A 19,115-nucleotide genomic window follows, 5' to 3' on the forward strand; every position below is an offset into this window, starting at 1 on the left:
TTTAATCCACTTGCTTGGGCATCTGGCTCACAATTATGCTAGTGGATGCAAAAGCTAATGGAGTAGAAGCACAGCTCAGAAAGTTACTTTTTTTTTTTTTTTTTTTTTTTTTGAGCACTGCTTCCCAAGCCCTCTATGCTAGTGGCCGTACTGGCTTGGAGATTGTGGGAGGTGCAGTCAAAAAAAAAAATTACTTTCTGTCTTTCTGTCTTTTTAGTAGAAGGGTATAGAAATCAGGAAGGAAAGGACTTCCTCATCAATAGCCTGTGGTTTCTAAACAATTAGGAAAACAGGAACCCCTCCCTGCAGTACATGTTTCTGTCCCATTCAAACCAAAAGGACTTAAGATACTCAGCCCTGAACAGGAGAGCAGCCATTGCCTGCTCACACATAGTTAATATAGAGCTACAAAGGAGCTCCAAAAATAATGCACAAAGTTACTATTTCAACACTGTAATGAACACTACCAATGAATTAAAAATTAAATTCCCAAGTTTTCTCAGAATGTTCTGCCTGTGCCAAGTAGGTAAGAGAGAGACTGAAGTTTTGGAGTGATGACCAGGGGGATAGGGAATAGCCTAAAGTAAGTCTGGAGAATCTTAGGAACTCACAGATGTTTTGGACTACAGCTCCCATAATCCATAGCACTAGCCATGGTTGTTGGGGCATCTGAAAGTTGAAATCTAAAAATTAAAAGGACCAGAAAGCTTTTGTGAACTGCAGCCTACTTTGTATTTAAAGTACTAAAAGATGGTTTGCTGTTTTGATTGCAAAAGGCAAGCACAGCTAGTCCCCTCCCCAACCTTTGTTTTCTAATGGCAGAGTTTTATGAAGGGCAGCAGAGGAACTGTTCCCTACCACACAGGTGTCCTTTCCCTCTTGTTTCAAATGACTGGGGCAGAAAAATAGGAATTGCCTCTACAGACACAATATTTAGAATGTCTCCTTCCTCATGGGTTAACTCCTCTCTTTTCCTTCCAAAAAGACACATGGCTAAAAACCATTGTCCAGATTATTTTTACATTAATATAAGGATTTGCTTGCTGGATCAGATCACAAATCATTTTGCAATGGTTGGCCAGCAGCTGGCCAAACCTCACTTTCCCCCATTATCTGTTCCTAAGACTGAGCTGGGGGATGTGTCACTCTAAAAATAGGGTTGGACTGCAATCCCATCAGCCCTCACTATTGGCTCTGCTGGATATGCCTGATGGGAGTTGCAGTCCAAGAACATTGAAGGAGTCACAATTCTACCACCCTGTTCTAGGAAGCACATGTATTATCAAACGTTCCAACTGAACCTCCAACCCCCCTCTCTTTTAAATAACTAAAATGCAGGTACACATAATCCTGACTAGAGAAGTGGGTGAGTGAGGGGGATTAAGTCAGTTCTTCCCTGCCAGCTCTTCTCCCGCTCTGTAACACTTCACCTCAGGCTACATCCCTCTGTAGAGTTTTAGGGGTATTACATCTTTAGAAAACACTAGAAAGCCAGAATCAACATAAAATATTGTAAATGAGAACAGAATCAAAGGCTCATTTAAAAAGACAAGTCTTCAGATAATAGCAAAATGCAAACAAAGAAAAAGATATAACTACTGCCTTAGGCCCATGAAATCTATGTATGAAGTGTATTCAATAGATTGTGGTTACTAATAGTGTATTTTGCTGCCTGATGCTGTGTAAACATGTTTGCTTAGGAAAATACTTTGGGACAGTGATCTTTCTTCCCAAAGAAGCATAGTTTGGGGTGGTTACTTCGTAAAAATGAAGACAAAAGTCTCAGAGTTCAGAAAGTTAACTTTTTTGGACTATGCCTAATAGAATCTTCCAGCTTGTATGGCCAGTGGCCATATCTGCTGGAAGACTTAGAGAGATATAATCCAAAACAAGTAACTTCTCTAAGCTGTAAATTCAAGCGTTCCATGAGCCAAAAACTGCTACTGGTGCAATGAGAAGGACTGGAATAACCTTACTTCTTCACTTTGTTCCCCCAAGAATGAAATCTCACTCATTTCAAAGGGACCTATTCCAAAGCAAGGGTGGCACAGAATTGCAGTTAGAGATAAACAGGGGTAGGGGAATTCTGAGCTGGGTGACTGTCCTTTCATGATATTTATTAGCAAGATGGACAATTCAGGAAGACAAATACTGTACAAAGGAAGGAGGAAAAACATAGATTATATATATATTTGAGTTCAGAACAGGAGAATTGGGAATTGGGATATATGCAGCCACTGCACAGATTTATGGGGCAAACTTGCAATTTGTAGAAATTGAATTTTTGGTTAGGAATTTTTTGTGTGTGTCTAATCTTGTCTAAACTAATCTGTTCTTCCCCATGTCTTTCCATATGACTTAGTTTCTACCAGAAGCACCCCACTGTTGAATTCAATGCTTTTAGAAACTATAAGGTCTATAACAAGATTTTATTATATATTAGACATGGTCTACCTAGTTTCTTAATTATATATTTGAAACCTGTGTGCTCAAATTATATCATTTTCTTTAAAAAAAATTTGACAAAAATATATCAGTTGCTTAAAGTACAATGGATACAGGCTAAACAACTAAGTTTTAAAGCACTACAGTTTCCACTACTTCTTTATTACGCGACATTTTCTGTAGTCCTTCACACCAGCACAAAACAACAATGAAGTGCTGTCATTCTGATTTAGCACTTTGCTGTGGTTTTCCGGCATTCACTTTGACTGTAGGAAACATCTCTTGCATGCACCTAAGCAGCTGAAAACGAGATCCTGTGGCTCTTAGAAATAAAAATCAAGAAATATCTTTAGGTTATCACCGTGGTCCTCCTCCCATCTTCTTGGCAATTGAAGATATCACATTTGAGGTGTAAGCTAAACCATTCAAAACCTGTGAAGGGGAGAAGAGTGGAGAATGCTGAACTGTAAGAAAGGAGATCAAGATGGAATTACTGAATGTGACTAGAGCTGGCAACTGGCTGTTGAAGGCTAGCAAAATATTAGGAATATATAATGCTTCTAACAGATGCCTCTTAATCACTCCCACAATAACTTTAGCTTTGTATATTTCAAATGGGGCTGCGGGCTGGAAATGAGATTAGTCAGCTAAGCCTTTCACTGATTGCTAAGGAAACAATTCCATCCACTGAGACTGATTGTATAGTGAGCTATAAGATAAAACATCAGAAGGGTCCACAATTTCCAAACCTTGCTGTAAGCTCTCTTCCCACCCATTTGTTTTATTTGGTATGCTTTAACTTCTCTTGTTATATTGTTTTAACTTAAACTATTATATGCTATCCTGAGTTGGCACTTTGTTTAAAATGGAAGGGTAAGAATTTTGAATGTTTCTTACACATGAGCCTGTCCATGCTTTGAGATTTTTGGGTGGTAGCCTTTCCTGTGGTACTGTTAGCTTTTTTTGGTGGGGAAGGGAAAAGTAGCTTACTCCATGACTGGATTGCTCCCTGCTGTATCCCTCCATCTTTTCTTATTTCAGCAGGCTGTTGGTAAGCAACTGCCTGATGAGGAAGGAGCTGTTAATGTGGTGGCAGAGGGTGTGATACTTTATTAATGCATTTTTTAAAAATGGTTGTTGTGGGTTTTTCGGGCTCTTTGGCCATGTTCTGAAGGCTGTTCTTCCTAACATTTTGCCGGTCTCTGTGGCCGGCATCTTCAGAGGACAGCACTCTGTGCCGAAAGAGCCCGAAAAAACCTACAACAACCATTAGATCCCGGCCGTGAAAGCCGTCGTGAATACATTCTTTAAAAATTTCATTGCATTAACAACCATTTGTTTAAGTTCATTTTGACATCAGCTCACTTGATAACACAGTAAGTTGGAGAAGCTGGAGCCAGAGGTCAGGAGTTTGAATCCTCACTGTGCCTCCTGAGAGGAAATCTTGTTTGTGTAGCCTTGGTCAAGAGCATCCACAGAAAAAGAAACAATAAGCCACTTCTGAAAACATCATGCCCAGGAGACCCTGGCAAGGGTCAGCATGAGTTTGAATTGACTTGATGTCACATAATTAGTTTTGATATTATGGTATATTGTGTATTTATTTTTACCTTTTCTTACTGGGAGCCACTTTGAATTTTAGCTGAAGGAGGAAAGCAGACCAGAGATCATGTCAAATCAAATCAGATCAAATCAGTAAAATGCAATACAAAAATAAGGGGCATTCATATTGAGGTTTTCTTTTTTCCAGTTCAGTCAGTCAATTATGCAATTTAAAACCAGGTAGTCCTATCAAAATAATAAATTGGAGTCCTCATTATGTTTTCTCCATGTGTAATTATGATAAAGCACTAAATCTGATGACAAAATGGATGTGGGCCACCAATATTCTTGTGAGAAACTTAGTCATTCCAAGTGGATTTTCAATACTCCTTCTAGGCTTTGAGTGCCACAAACAAGATTTTTTACTTGGTTTTACTCCCTGTTTCTTTCCCTACCCTTTGGGCTAGTCAAGTTTGATCTACCTCACAGGGTCAGTGTGTCGACAGAGTGGGTTTGGTACTGATCCTTGTGCTCAATGGAGAAAAACTGAGATGTAAACATAATACACAAACAATTGTTTCCCATCCCTCTTCTGCCCTTACTAAATAGCTGGAAGAGAGACTAGCAGTGCTAGTTATGGTCATTTTGCCTTTCTGCTTTTACTGACACCTGGTAAAATGTTGCTAGACAATGGGAGCAATGTGATTCACATTCAAATAATTCTTCCTAGCTAGGTGCCATATATGTGGGTTGCCCTCCCACCAGTAATATGATCATTGAGAAAGTTGTCCTTCTTGAAGTGTCTCTGCAAAGATTCCCCCCTCTGTCTACCTTAGTGAAAGGACAGAGTAAATAAGCCTGTTGCCAGCAACTATGTATCATCTCCTCAACAACACCTCTCCACCATAGGAACCACCCAGCTACTTCTTAATATATAGCTTGCCTTCACACCAAAGGAAGAAGATATGTTAGTGCCTGCTGTTCTTTGGCCATCTTGAAGCAAGATCTTAATGCTAGGTCTGTGCTGAAGGATGATCTGCTTGGCCTGTGTGCTTTTATATTTTACACATGGGGTTTGAATGGCCTTCAAGTTTGTTTGTTTGATTGTTTGTTTGTTTGTTCTTGCTGTATTCCCCCCTCAAGCTGCCCCCAAACATCCAAAACACCAATTACAGGCCTGCAAACAGAAACTTCACAAGCACTATGTGTATTTTGGCATCCTAGATTCAATTGCTGCCATTTTCAGTGAAGAGTTCAAGCTGGAGGGCTTGAGGAAGGCAATGGCAGTCAAAGTACATCAGGTCCACCGTCTGTGTCTTTCTGAGCCCAGCGTATCACATGAAGCATATCTGGCAACCTGTTTGTGATGTAATAAATTTACTGGTTTTCCATCCTGCTTGGGACTACCCAAAGAGGTAGTCAAGCACTTGGTGTCCCAATATACATAGACAGAGGTCTGAATTCAGCTTAAAAAGGGACAAGCCAAACTGACTCGAAAAATCAGTGAGCAGGAGCATCTGGCAGGAAAGACAGAGACTGGGAGTTCAATTCCCCACTGTGACTCCTGGGAAAAGAGCCAGCCTGTGTAGCCTAGAAGAAGAAGAGAATGGGAAATAATGTCTGAGTACTCTATATCTAGAAAACTCTGGGAAGAGTCATTATAAGTCAGAATCAATGACATCTAATAAGTCAGGTATGCCTGGAGTAGATAGTAGTAGCTTTGGAGCAAGTGTTTGCAAAGTGCAGCCTTCCAGATGTTCGACTGAAATGTCCATCAGCTCTAGACAACACAGTCAATGAGGGGTAAGCTGAGAGTTGCAGTCCAGCAATATATAGAGAGCTGTGTTTTGGCCACCTCTGGTCCAGATGGATCGCCAGTCTGTCTTTGTCAGCCCAGGGTTAAGCCCAAGTGGGACAGGAAGAAGCTAGCCTAATGTTTTCAGACCTGTAAGAGCATAGAGAAGGACTGCTTTGGATCATGCCTTTCAATGACAGCATTAACACTTTTGGACAGGTGGGGTTCCAGTAAGAAACGAAGGCATGAGCAAGTATTGGAGCACTACCTTTCATCCTTATCAGGAAATGGACATGAGGACTTTGCAGAATGTGGGCACGCTCCCTTTGTGTAGGGATGTCATTCATGACATTCATTGAGGTTTTAGGCCAAAAGCCCATGCCCACAGCAGGCCATAGTATTTAGATTTAATATGCTCCAAAAGTCAGCTATATTTGGCAAAAGGATAATAGACTTGGGAGAGTGCACGTTTGCATGCACATGTATTAATCTCTTTTTTAATAATACAAGCTTTCACATTTTCATTTAATCTTTCCTATTGCATCCATTTGGGAATATTCACCGATAAACGTTTTCTTGGTAATAGAGAAAAACTCAAGCCATTGGTCTCTGCTTATTACTGCTTTTCTCCATCACTCCTTCACCCCTGGTAACATTTGGAGCACCCAAGCAAGATTGTGCATGCGGGTGGGGGGAAACAGTACCACTGATATTTTAATTAAAAGCACCACACTCAATCTTATGCATGTGGAAAATACACACAAACTCTGAAAGCAGCCTCACTCTCTAAGCTTACCGTTGTCTGCTTTTTCTTTTCATTTTATTTGGTTAATAAGAAAATCCGTTTATTTTGGTGCAGGTAAAAGGTCAAAGATTTTAAAGCAACAACAAAAACACGCCGGCGGGAGAAATGAGAGAGACCCGGCCAGACGGGAAGCTTTTATTAGCGGCGATTGAAGCGAGGAATTATGATGCGCGCCCGGGATGTGGGCCGTCTAATAAGGTTAGGAAAGGATTTTTTTATTATTTTTTTTTGCGTACGATGAGCCAAGGAAGCAGTTTTCAGCACCACGGACAGCAGCTAGCAAGGGCCGGAACTCCGGCTTCCGTCCGCGTCTCTCGCCTCGCCGGCTCCGGGTCCTCCTCCGGCGGCGTCTGTCGTTTTTAACCGGACTGCAGAGGCCGGAGGGGGGGGGGCGCCTGGGCAACCCGTTGGGCCAACGTCAGCTCCCAACACGCTCGCCTGCTTTTCTCTTTGACTGTGTCCTGAAGCAGGTGCGAAACCTCACGGGATCGTCTCTCCTTCCGATGCTTGGGAGGCAGGCGGCCACCTCGCGGAAGAGGAAGTCAAGCTCAAGTTTCGGAGCTTTTTAAGACACGTTGCAGTTTGCTTCCGATGCTCTTGGGTGTCTTTGCTCCTTTTCGCCAGGTGTCTGTCGAGCTGTGTGCTTCAGCGAACCTCACTTCCTTGGGGACAGACCAAGCACCTGAAGAGGGAAAAACTTAAATCTTGGAACTTGTTTGAAGAGAGAGAGCGAGAGAGCGAGAGGAGTGCGCTTTCTGAAAAACTGCAGCCCTAGGGACTCCTCAGGGCTGGTTGGTGTCACCCAGCGCCTGGCTCCAGCGGATTCTCTCCCCCCCCCACCTTCGCGGCCCCCCTCCCCTCCCGCCGCCCTCGTCCTCCGTGTTATGGGTGCGCGCACGGTACGGGGTAGCCTCCAAGCTCCCGGGAGGGCGGACGATGAAGTATGAGCGTCCCCTACAGGAAGGGGGGGATCCGGCGCACCCATTTGCAGAGCTTAGACCTGTAATGGACGAGGCACTCTCCGAGAGCTGGAAGGCGGTTTGATCACCACCTCCCTCCCTCCGCCCCGCCAGCTCCGTTACCTTCCCCCTGCTTTTGCTTCCAGTCTACACACTTCTTCTTGACAGTTGCTGGTGTGGCCGGGCGTGTTCCCCCCGAGTTGCTGAGGAAGGAATCGGGCATTTCTACCCAAACAAACGCCTCCAAGGTAAGTTTTCTGGAGACTGTCCTCTCTTGCATGTGTGCGTCTCCCGTCCATGCTACAAAAGAGCGGTTGGAGAGATCGCTTGCGAGGCGATCCGTGCTATGATGTTCCTGATTGCCTTTGTAGAGGAAGGAAAGGGGTGTCTGAGGGGGCATTTCCTTGTGCAAATGCAGGAAGGGCCGGCCTTAGTTGGCGTGGAGCGCCTCACCCGCTCCTCTTCTCTCCCTTCCCGTCGCATGGGTCCTCTTGGACATCTTCCCGTTCAGCCCCGGCTGCTGCCGACCTTTGTTTTGTCTGGCGCGCTCTCTCTTCCTTTCCCTTTGAGGAGCAGACACTCGCTTCCCCTGGTGTCTCGCTTCCCCCTTCGCCCCTTCCGAAAACAGCTCGTTTGTTTCGGGATCCGTGAATCTGTCGCGAGCATGCCGTGAGAAAAACAAACCAACGCGGAGCGGGGACGTGCGGGAGTGAACGAGGATTTCTCGGGCTCATTAAAATGCAAGCGTGTCTTTTAACAGCCAGGCGTTCATCCAGTCTCGCCCCCACCCTTCCAGTCTGTTTCTGGAAGAAGAAGAAAAAAAAAAGGAGCGGGGAGGATACTATATTTCTCTCCCCCTCCCCTTATTTCTCTCTCCCCTCCCCACGCGGGCCTTTCATAGGGGGGGCCGAAGAGAGAGAATCCTGCCAGATGGAATGCAAATAAACGCTCGGTTGCGGAGTTCTGCGGGGAAGGTTTTCTCTTCTTTGACGTTTGGCGAGGAAATTAATTGAAATCTTTGACCTTCGGATGGTTTCAAACAAATTGGCGTGCAATGGGGAGGATCTTGTGAAAGAGGGGAAAAAACAAGGAGCAAATATGTCACTTGCCAGGTATAACTGATTGAAAAGGGAAGTTAAAATGAAGATGCTAGACCTCAAACTGTAGAGAGAAAGAGGCAATTTAGATTTTTTGTTCAGCTTTTAAATTTTGTTTCTGAGTTCCCCTATGAGTTTCTGTGCCACCAGATGAGATTATCTCCTCCCTCCCATCAAGAGTGGCAAGCACAGTGGAAAAGATAATATTGATTTGTTGGTTGTTGTAGGTTTTTCGGGCTGTTTGGCCATGTTCTGGAGGCTTATCTTCTTAACGTTTCACCAGTGTCTCTGCCCAGCATCTTCAGAGGACAGGAACTAGAACTCAGTCTGTGTTTTGGTGTAGTGTGTAGGATAGTTGAGTATTTGTAGCTGTGGGATAAGCTTTTTGTCCTGTTCAGGAGACTGGGTGATTATGGTGATCAGGGTGTATTGTTGTGATAAGGGTGGAGAGATGATCTGTCACTGTGACTGATGGTTGTTGTTAGCTAGTCTTTTGTGTGCAGTGATCACCGGTCCCTGTGGCTGTGTACAGTTTGTTGACCTTTTTGTAGGCTGCATTTTTCAGTGCTGGGAGCCAGGCTTTGTTGACTTAGGACTTTCTTTTTGTTGAAGCTGTGCTGATGTTTGTGGATTTTAATGGCTTCCCTGTGTAGTCTAACAAAATGATTGGTGGTGTTGCCCAATACTTTTGTGTTTTGAAATAGGAATTCATGTCCAGCTTGTTTCAGGGTATGTTCAGCTACTGCTGATTTTTCTGGTTGTTTTAGTCTGCAGTGTCTTTCATGTTCCCATTTCAAAACACAGAAGTACTGGACAACACCAGCAATCATTATGTTAGACTACACAGGGAAGCCATTGAAATCCACAAACATCGGCACAGTTTAAACAAAAAAGAAGAAAGTCTTAAAGTCAACAAAGCCTGGCTCCCAGCACTGAAAAATGCAGCCTACAAAAAGGTCAACAAACTCTACCCAGCCACAGGGACCGGTGATCACTGCACACAAAAGACTACCTAACAGCACTTATGAATCACAGTGACAGATCACCTCTCTGCCCTTTTCACAACAATACATCCATAACAAAAAAACACCCTGATCACCATAATCACCCAATCTCCTGAAAAGGACAAAAAGCTGATCCCACAGCTACAAATACTCAACTATTCCACACACTACACCAGAACACAGACTGAGTTCTAGTTCCTATCCTCGATGCTGGGCACAGGCGAAATGTTAGGAACCATCGGATCCTGGCCATGAAAGCCTGAGAATATATACGTAGACTGATTTGTCCCTTGGGATGTAGACCATCAACATCCTCTCCTGGACATTCATGGTAATAGTGTTTGCCCTGGTGATTTGGACCCCATCTTCATGCCTAAGAGTAGGGAATGCTATTTGTTTTTCCTGCCTCAGCTGCCAGACCTGATTCTGCTTTGCCTAAATCCAATTGGTTTGTGTCATCACTACACTGGTTGTGCATTTATAGGAGTTTAATTGCATTAGTTCATTGCAGCAAGAAGGACTAAAGAGTCCTGTGACATCCATGAGGCTAACAAATGCAACTTCTTAGCTTTACAATTACCAGAGGACTTTTTGCTGGATGTGATTTTGACAATAGCTACTTTTGTTTCTATATCATTGCCATGTTTTTAATACTACTGTGTGTGCTCCATTTCCAGCATATCAACCTGAGAATTGCTATCTATGTGTGCGTATGTGTGAAAAAGATTGCATTTGGAAAACATCTTGTCTGAGGGGTGATTGCACTTCCCTTCATCTGTCCTGTGTCTCATGGTACACATTCTTGAGCCAGCCAAACCATTTTACTAAAGCTTCTGTGCCTGAAGATGTTTCCAAAGCGTCACACCTTCTATATTTTGTTTTCTTTTTGTGACCCACTATATCTTGATGGCAGCTGGTATCAGTGGTCCCTGCTTGTGGTACTGCTTGTGGCAAATGGTGCTGTTTAGAAGAAAATGGAATGGGACTTCATGCCCTTAAGTGTGAGAAGTTGCAAGGTACTGAGACTACATGCAGCCTAATATCATCTACTCTGACTGTAGTAGCTCTTAAAAACCTCTGCCAGGAGCTTTCCTCAGCCTTCCTGAGACTTTAGAGAAGTGAGTTTCTGAACAACTCTTCATATCCATCCCCCATCTAGCATGGCAAGGGACATTCCAGGAACTGTAATCTAAACAAGTAACTTTTCCAAGTTCTGATCTAATATCCTTGAACTGGAAATGTTAGGGGTTGGATCTGGTACTTTTTGTAGTCAAAGCAATATTTCTGAGTAGTGATGGTGGCAAATGAGTACTGTATAGAAAGATGTATATATTTGTCATGCCAACACAACTGCCATGGTGTAAAGTGCAGTAGTGAACAAGCTGGTTGCTTATTAACAAGTTGCTGTTTGTATTCCTCAGTATGCATGTCACTTGAGTCAATTTACGATGACGTATACTAGTATCAATTCATTGACTAATAGCAATTTGCTATAACAGTTTATACCACTGCACTTAGCTTAGTGTGTACAGACCCACTATCTGTACCAGGAGAAGAGCCAGCATATGTACCCTTGAGCAAGCTGCACAGTCCCAGAGTCCCAGTCTCAGAAGATGGGAAGGATAAACCACTCCTGAATACTTTATATCTAGAAAACCCTGGAAAGGGTCCTGATTTGACAGGACACAATTATTGTTACACTAGGTTGACCAATTAGCAGGATTCTGGTCACTGTTTATTACTCAGACTATCTAGTGCAAAAAAGCACCAAAACTGGGTTGGAAAACATGTCTGTTTGTTTGTTTGATTTATATCCAGAAGAACATCGTGCCCTGTTGTCTTAGCCTTATGGCAATCTCATGAGGTAGATTAGGTTGGGAGACAGTGACCTTCCTAAACTCTGTCCATGCCACATTTCAAATTTAGCCAGTCAGTTTATTAGCTGAGCAGGGGCTTGGAACTGAGTTTTCTACATTTAGAATATACCACATTCTGAGGGTGTCTAAATAGTTTGTGATCTGCAGTTTGATACACCCTTACTAGGAGCTAATCCCCACAGAACTCAGGCTGACTTCTGAGAACACATGTTTAAGGGCTGGGATGAATGATGACTGCATTGACCTTTATTAATGCCAGTTAAACCAGGGATCATGAACACTACAGTTAGATTTTCTAGTGACAGCTAGAATCAAGTTTAAACATCTCACTACCATCAGGGAGGTCTAATATCTGCAGTGTTACACACATTCATTCTGCTGCATGGTGTGAAGGATTATTTCCTGCATCCCAACCCATTCCCCATGCAGCAGAAACCAAGTAAGGAAGATGAATCTTATTCCAGTAGTGGCAAGAGCACACCTTCTAATGTACCTGAGGACAGTTGGCTAACTTAAGGAGGCAGGCCGGGCCAAGGGGCCCACACAGCTTTGTGACTCCCTGCAGCACCTGCTGCCTGAAGCAGTCGGCTCCTATCACACAGGTGCAGCTGGCCCTAAAAAGCCATTTCAGGAGCAAAACTTGTGATAAGCTACTGTGATGGTATAATCTCAGTAGCTGTTATTTGCTACATTTAGTTGATTAATCAGGTCATTTAATCAAGTGCAAATATTTCACTCATGTACAATGCTGCTTCCAATTAATCAGGTAACTATTCATTTTAAAGTATTTTGAACACATACTGTATATTTATAATAACTGCAGGGGCATCATACCATATTCAGACAATTACTCTTCTCTTTTACATCTTAGAAGATGATGTGTGAGCAGTATTGGGGATCAGAGCTGATAGTTTTCTACAGAAAGGCACTGGGCACAAGTGGTATTGGGTATATGGAATTTGAAAGGTGGCATTAGCCCTTTGTCTCCTTTATAGTCCTGATATGAATGAAGGCACTGTGCCTGTATTGTAAATAGCAAGTATAACCACTGCCTCACCCCCATCCAGTGGCACAGCTTGGGTTGCCAACATGCAGGGCAAGGCAAGTATTGTGCTCCCTCAAGGTTGTCTTGGAAAATGGTGGTGGTGGGGCTCAGCACCATTGGAATCCCCTCCCTACACCTCCCCCCACCTTTGTGGCCCACCCACCCACTTTACACTGGGGAAGTGATGCCAGGCTGCTCTGGGCCATCCTTCATCCTCCAGGCTGCCCTCTCCAAGGAGGAAAGTCTGCTCGGTCATTGCCAAGCCCTGCTGTGGCTGCTGCTTTCCCAGAGGGGGAAATTGAGTGATTGAGGCAGCCACAGCCAGAAGAGGGGAGGCCAGGCTTGTGCGTGTTCTATGCCACTGTCCTCTTCACCTTGCCCGATAGATCCATGGCAGGGCTGAAATTTTACACCCCTAAGAATGTTGTGTCCTGTGCAACCTTCCCTTTGGCACACCCATGCCACATCACTGCCCCCATCCCATCGCATCCCCATCATCTTTGATCTGGAACTAAGAAAAACAAAGGGTTAAAGCCATGCTCTCCCATGTCTTATTACCACTCCTGGTCTTACTTTGCTGCTGTGCTAGTTATTTAAGAGACAGACAGCATGCACCAGGGTTACCAACATGACAAACATTATGGCCAATATCCTATATAGAGCAGAAGACAATAAGGTAAATGCTCCTTCTGCTCCAACATGTTCCCTTTTTTTGCACTGAGTCGCACACCAGTTGTGAGATCACTTCCACAACTGTTCACATGACTGGTTGTGTAAAAGGCCTGCTGCAAAAGTGAGGGGCTTATATGATGTCCTTCTGCTCTGAATAGGACACTGTCTATGGCTAGCTTGGTCTTTGTTTAAAATAAGCCCGCCAGATTTACTGGGCTGACTGAGGAAGCATCAGATTGTATTTTCTTCATAGATGTCAGCCATAATAATAATGGAGACTTTTGTAAAGTTTCCAGTTGTTTCGGCATTATTTTAAAGGCAGTAGAGGATGCTGCCTCAGATGTTCGATTCCCACCGTTTGCTGAAGCAATGTGAAGTGGGCCATGGGATTTCAAAGAGACACAATGTAGGAGTAATGGGAGATTTCAATTATGCTGGTATCTGCTGGGAGGCAAATTCTGCCGAGTACGGCCCATCCAAGATATTCCAGGCTTGTGTGGCTGATAATTTTCTCCTACAAAAAGTAGAAAAAGAAACTAGAGGACTAGTTATCCTCAACTTGATTCTAACATAATAGAGACAACTTGGTGGAGAAAGTGGCAGTAAAAGGAACTCTGGGTGAAAGTGTCCATGTTCTACTAGAATTCTTGATTAGGATGGGGGTATTCATATATGAATATGAATACCCCCGGTCAGGTGGATATAACTCACTGTTCCACTGCTGCAGCGGGCTCTGCACTCCTTTCCAATAGCTCCAGAGCCCACAGGTGACTAGCCACTCCTGGCCAAAGGAGGGAAGACAAGCCGTGTTGCCAGGCTGACTACTGGCTAGTTGACAGCAAGCCCTGTAGCGATTGGAAGGGAGCTTGGAGCTGGCTTCAGCAGCAGACAGGTGAGTGGACGGTCCGGCCCCAGAGGGCCAGACCCTTATCATGTCCACCTGTGCAGGGGTATTCGAATATGAATACCTATAGCTCTATTATTGATTTCAAAGGAAGTCAAAGCAGAGTGTAGCCACACACATATGCTGGACTTTTTTTTTAAAAAAGCCAATTTTTTATAAACCCATGGCAGCACATCCTAACAAGAAAAGGAGTCCAAGAGGGGTGGGAGCTTCTAGAAAATGAAATTCTAAAACACAAATACAAATAATTCTAACAAAAAAGTAGGAGACAGCAAAAAAGGTCAGTGTAGCTTCCCAAACAGCTCAGAGAGCACCTGAAAACAAAGAAAGGACACACATGGGAAGTGGGAGGAAGGCCAGGCAACAAAGTAAGTGTGCTGAGAAGTAGCAAGTAATTGCAGGGATAGCATAGCAAAAGACAAAGAAAAGAAAGAGTGGCTCAGCTACTCGATGGAGATGGAAAAATGATAACAGAAGACAAAGAAAAGGCAGAAGTGCTCAAAGCTCAGTCCTTTCCCAAAGGACAGACTATTAACCTCCAGACAAATGTGAAGTGCAGGTGGAGGGGACAAGCTTGCAGCTGGAGATTGATATACAAATAGTGAAGAAATACCTTGAAGGGCAACAAGGGTGACCAGGGGGCTGGAAACCAAGCCTATGAGGAAAGACTGAATGAGTTCAAATCTCCAGGGCTGGATGAACTGCATTCAAGAGTACTGAAGGAACTGGCTGAAGAACTCTCAGAACCACTGTGCATTATTTTCTTGAAATCATGAGAAATGGGTGAGGTGCCAGAGAATTGGAGGAGGGGCTATATTCAAAAAGGGCAAAAAAGAGGAACCTGGGAACTACAGGCCAGGCAAAATTCTGGAACAGATAGTAAAGCGGTTATTATGCAAGTACCTAGAAAACAATGCAGCAATAACTAGAAGCCAGCATGGATTTGTCAAGAACAAATCCTGCCAAACTAATTTGATCTCCTTTTTTGAGAAGGTCACCTCCCTGATAGACAGAGGGAATGCTGTAGACATCGTATATCTTGACTTCGGCAAAGCTTTTGACAAAGTGCCCCATGAGATCCTGATTAGCAAGCTAACTAGGTGTGGGCTGGATAGATCAAGTGTCAGGTGGATACGCGATTAGCTACAGAATCATACTCAGAGCGTGATGATTAATGGGTCGTTCTCTAACTGGGATGAGGTAACAAGTGGGGTACCCCAAGGCTGAGTCCTGGTCCCTGTGCTCTTCAATATTTTTATTAATGACTTGGATGAAGGAGTATACAGGGAATGTTTGTCAAATTTGCAGATGATACCTGTTACATACAGCACTGATGGTACCTGTCTGTCATGGGTTTGGAGGGAAAGTTCCATCCTATGGGGAGTGGAAGGCGGGACATCAGGGGGAGGAGCTGTACTGTATATATATTTGGGAGCTTGTGTGGAGAGTGAAGAGTGGGAGTCTGTGTGTCAGACTGAGTACAACTGTGTGTCAGTTAGTACCTACCTGATAGGTTCAGGTTTCTATGTGGGTAGCCAGAACTGATAGGTTCAGGGTCTGTGCTTTACTTTAAAGTGTTCTGTGTGAACCAAACTGTTGTATGTATGATTGAGACTAAGCCACGTTACAGTATCTTATTTACTTGATCTTTTTATTTACCCTGTTTGTTATTTAAATAAACCTTGTTCTTTTGTTTGTTAAAAATCCATTCCTGGTCTGTGTGACTTCTTATAGGGAATGGTTGGTGGCAGCTTAATTAAAGTGTGGCACACTCCAGTAGGTCTGGGGTTGTCACATTGATTGGTGTCCAGCGTGTGGGATACGACTGGTCCAGTTGTCCAGTGGTCCAGCAAAGCCTTGGCAAGTGTGCCCAGAGCAAGGGGGGTCTAGTCAGGGAAAATCTGAGAGCGCGTAGGTAATCTTCTAGGCTTACCTCACGGGGAGGTACGCTAGTGGAAGAACGTGCCACCTCAGATTGGGGACTAGATTAGGGAGCTCTGAGGCAACCCGTTTTGGCGGGAAAGAGCTGAGGCAAAGCTGTGTGAAGTAACAGTGATCTAGCCTGTCTGCTGAGAGGCCTAGCAGAGGGGGAGGATTCTGCCTGGCAACAGTTGCAAGTTAGTGCTGAAGGAACAGCAGCAATCTATAGAAGGCTGTTCCTGAGGCAAAAGAAAAAAAATCGTCATTTTATTTTGAGGCTTGACTTTTGAAGGCAGCCTGTTCTGGGGGGGGATTATGCCCTTGACTCGAAGCCAAATGGCAGAAATGGGTGAAGTAAGAGACCCACAGGTAGACCAAGGTTCTGAGGAGGAATTTGGCTCAGTGCAGGATGAGAGCACGGGAGAACAGAACCCAGAACTCAGAAAAATGCTCCTAGCCCAACAGCATGAACTGAGGGTGAGGGAAATGGAGGAAAGGGAAAGAGAGAAACAGAGACAATTTGAAATGGAAAAGGAAGAGAAACAGGAAAGGGAAAGGGAGAGGCAAAGACAATTTGAGTTAGAAAGAATGGCGTTGGAGAGAGAGAGGATGGCGTATGAGTTAAGAAAATTGGAAATGATGAACCAGAACAATAATAACAATAGAGATTCTGAGGTGGGCCAATTGTCTAAAACTGACTTGAAGAAATTCCCTGTGTACCACAAGGGAGATTGCCCTGAGGTGTTCTTTTCCCTCGTGGAAAGATCGTTTGTGGACTTCTCAGTAAGGGAAACTGAGAAGATGACCATTATGCGATCTTTAATCAGTGGCAGCCTGGCAGAAGTCTATGCAGAGATGCCAGAGGAACTGTTGAAAGATTTCGCTGAGTTTAAAAAACTGGTGTTTGCCAGACATGGGATAACTGCTGAACAGCTGAGGCAAAAATTCAGGTCACTCACCAAAAAACCAGAGCAGACTTTTACCCAAGTGGGGGCCCAACTGGTGAGGCTGCTAGAGAAATGGCTGTCTCAGGAGGGGACAGAGACCTTCCAGCAGCTCAAAGACTTGATAGCGCTGGAACAGTTTTATTCAGTCCTGCATGGGGAACTGAAGTTCCAGGTGAGGGAGAGGAAACCGAAATCTGTGACAGAGGCGGCAGAGATCGCAGATTTTATTTACCAAATAAGAAAGCCCTTAGGTGCTGAGGGAAAATCTGTAGGTAAACCCAAAGAAACCTACAGCAAGTACTCTCAGGGACCAGGGAAAAACCAGCAAGGGGGAGGGGCCCATGTTGAAGGGAAGCCCTCAGACATGAAACCACCAAGACCTCAGATTTTGGAGGGAAAACCAAAACCAGATGAGAAAGACTCCAAGTACAGCAGAAAATGTTATTTCTGTCAAGGAAAGGGCCATCTAATCTCAGAGTGTGAGAAATTAAAGCAGCTAAAGGGAAATTTGCCTCATGATTTGAGTGGAACCAAGCCAAAAGCTGTGTTCTGTGACCAGACAGAGCAAAGCTCCTTGCCACTGAGGGAGCTTGTTGCCATGGCGACTCAATCTGGAACAGTTACATCTGCTGATCAGGCTGGGGAAAATGGTCCTCTTGTGGAGGTCAAGCGCTGCTTACTAGTGAGGACAGATTCGCAGTTGTTTGAGACCGCAGGGGTGGACGTAGGAATACTTGACCATCAGTATAGGGGGCTAAGGGATACTTGTTCCCAGGTGACCCTGTGCCATCCAGACATTATTCCTAGGGAGTATATAATCCCAAATGAGAGCTTGAAGGTGGCAGGGATTGAGGGACAGGTGATCTCACTGCCAGTAGCTGAGGTACCTGTGAGCTTTCAAGGCTGGAGGGGAGTGTGGCGGCTAGCGATTTCATCGACTCTGCCAGCAGCCGTGCTCGTGGGAAATGACCTGGCTGAACATGTGAAACGGGTGCTAGTGATTACATGCTCACAAGCTACCACAGGGACAGTTCAGGGGGGTACTGAAGGGCCCGAGGCGGAAGCAGATGAGGGTAGTTCCGAAGCTGTGGTAGAAACCTTAACCACAGACAGCAAATTTGGCCAAGAGCAAAAGGCAGACGCCACTCTCCGAAAGTGTTTTGAAAAGGTGACAGACACCCAGCTAACACCTGAAACCCCAGTGAGATTTCGAGAGAAAAAGGGAATTTTATATAGAGAGACCCTGAGGAATATCTCAAAAGGGGGAGATGGGATCAGAAGTCAGCTAGTGGTACCTGAAAAGTATCGCCCCATGATCTTACAAAGGGGGCACTCTGACATGTTTGCTGCGCACTTAGGGGTGAACAAAACACAACAGAGAATCACACAAAATTTTTACTGGCCTGAAATAGGGAAGCAGATCAAGGAGTTCTGTAAACAATGTGATGTGTGTCAGAGGCAGGGGAATAACCGTGACAGGACCAAAGCGAAGTTGTGCCCTTTGCCTGTGATTGACACCCCGTTCAAATGTATAGGAGTGGATATTGTGGGACCTTTGCCCAAGGCCACAAAGAGGGGGAACCGGTTCATTCTCACCATTGTGGACCATGCCACGAGGTACCCCGAAGCCATTCCCTTGACTAACATCGAAACTAACACAGTGGCAGATGCCTTGGTGGGGTATATGTCCAGGATGGGATTTGCCTCAGAAATAATCACAGATTTGGGCACATCGTTTACATCAAAGCTCATGAAACGGTTATGGCAAATCTGTGGAATTAGACACAAGGAAACCACTGCCTATCACCCCGAAAGTAATGGGTTAACGGAGAAGTTCAATGGGACTCTGATGCGCATGATTAGGGCTTACTTGGCAGAGAATCCAAACAATTGGGACCAGAAGCTGCAATCCCTTTTGTTTGCTTATCGATCAGTGCCACAAGCCAGTACCGGGTTCAGTCCGTTTGAACTTTTGTTTGGGAGAAGGGTGAAAGGTCCACTTCATTTAATCAAGCAGAATTGGGAGCAGATCACCCAGGATGACCCACAAGACGTTGTGACATATATAGACCCTTTAATGCCTCACCTGAAGAGAAACCTAGA

General features: G+C 44.4%; 1 protein-coding gene and 1 long non-coding RNA gene across 3 annotated transcripts in view; one reads left to right on the forward strand and one right to left on the reverse strand.

Moving 5' to 3' along the window:
* The window catches only part of LOC144588873 (uncharacterized), a 550,407-nt gene that overhangs the window by 500,028 nt on the left and 31,264 nt on the right, over positions 1-19,115 (reverse strand). The window lies entirely within an intron of this gene.
* LOC110077047 (protein FAM163A) overlaps positions 7,465-19,115 on the forward strand; it is a 166,065-nt gene continuing 154,414 nt past the window's right edge. For both annotated transcript variants that reach the window (XM_072998179.2, XM_078392366.1), the window contains exon 1: positions 7,465-7,794. The gene's annotated coding sequence lies outside the window, so the exon portion shown is untranslated. The remainder of the gene's footprint in view (positions 7,795-19,115) is intronic.

Source organism: Pogona vitticeps, chromosome 4 (assembly GCF_051106095.1).
Source record: "Pogona vitticeps strain Pit_001003342236 chromosome 4, PviZW2.1, whole genome shotgun sequence".
NCBI classification, from domain to species: domain Eukaryota; kingdom Metazoa; phylum Chordata; class Lepidosauria; order Squamata; family Agamidae; genus Pogona; species Pogona vitticeps.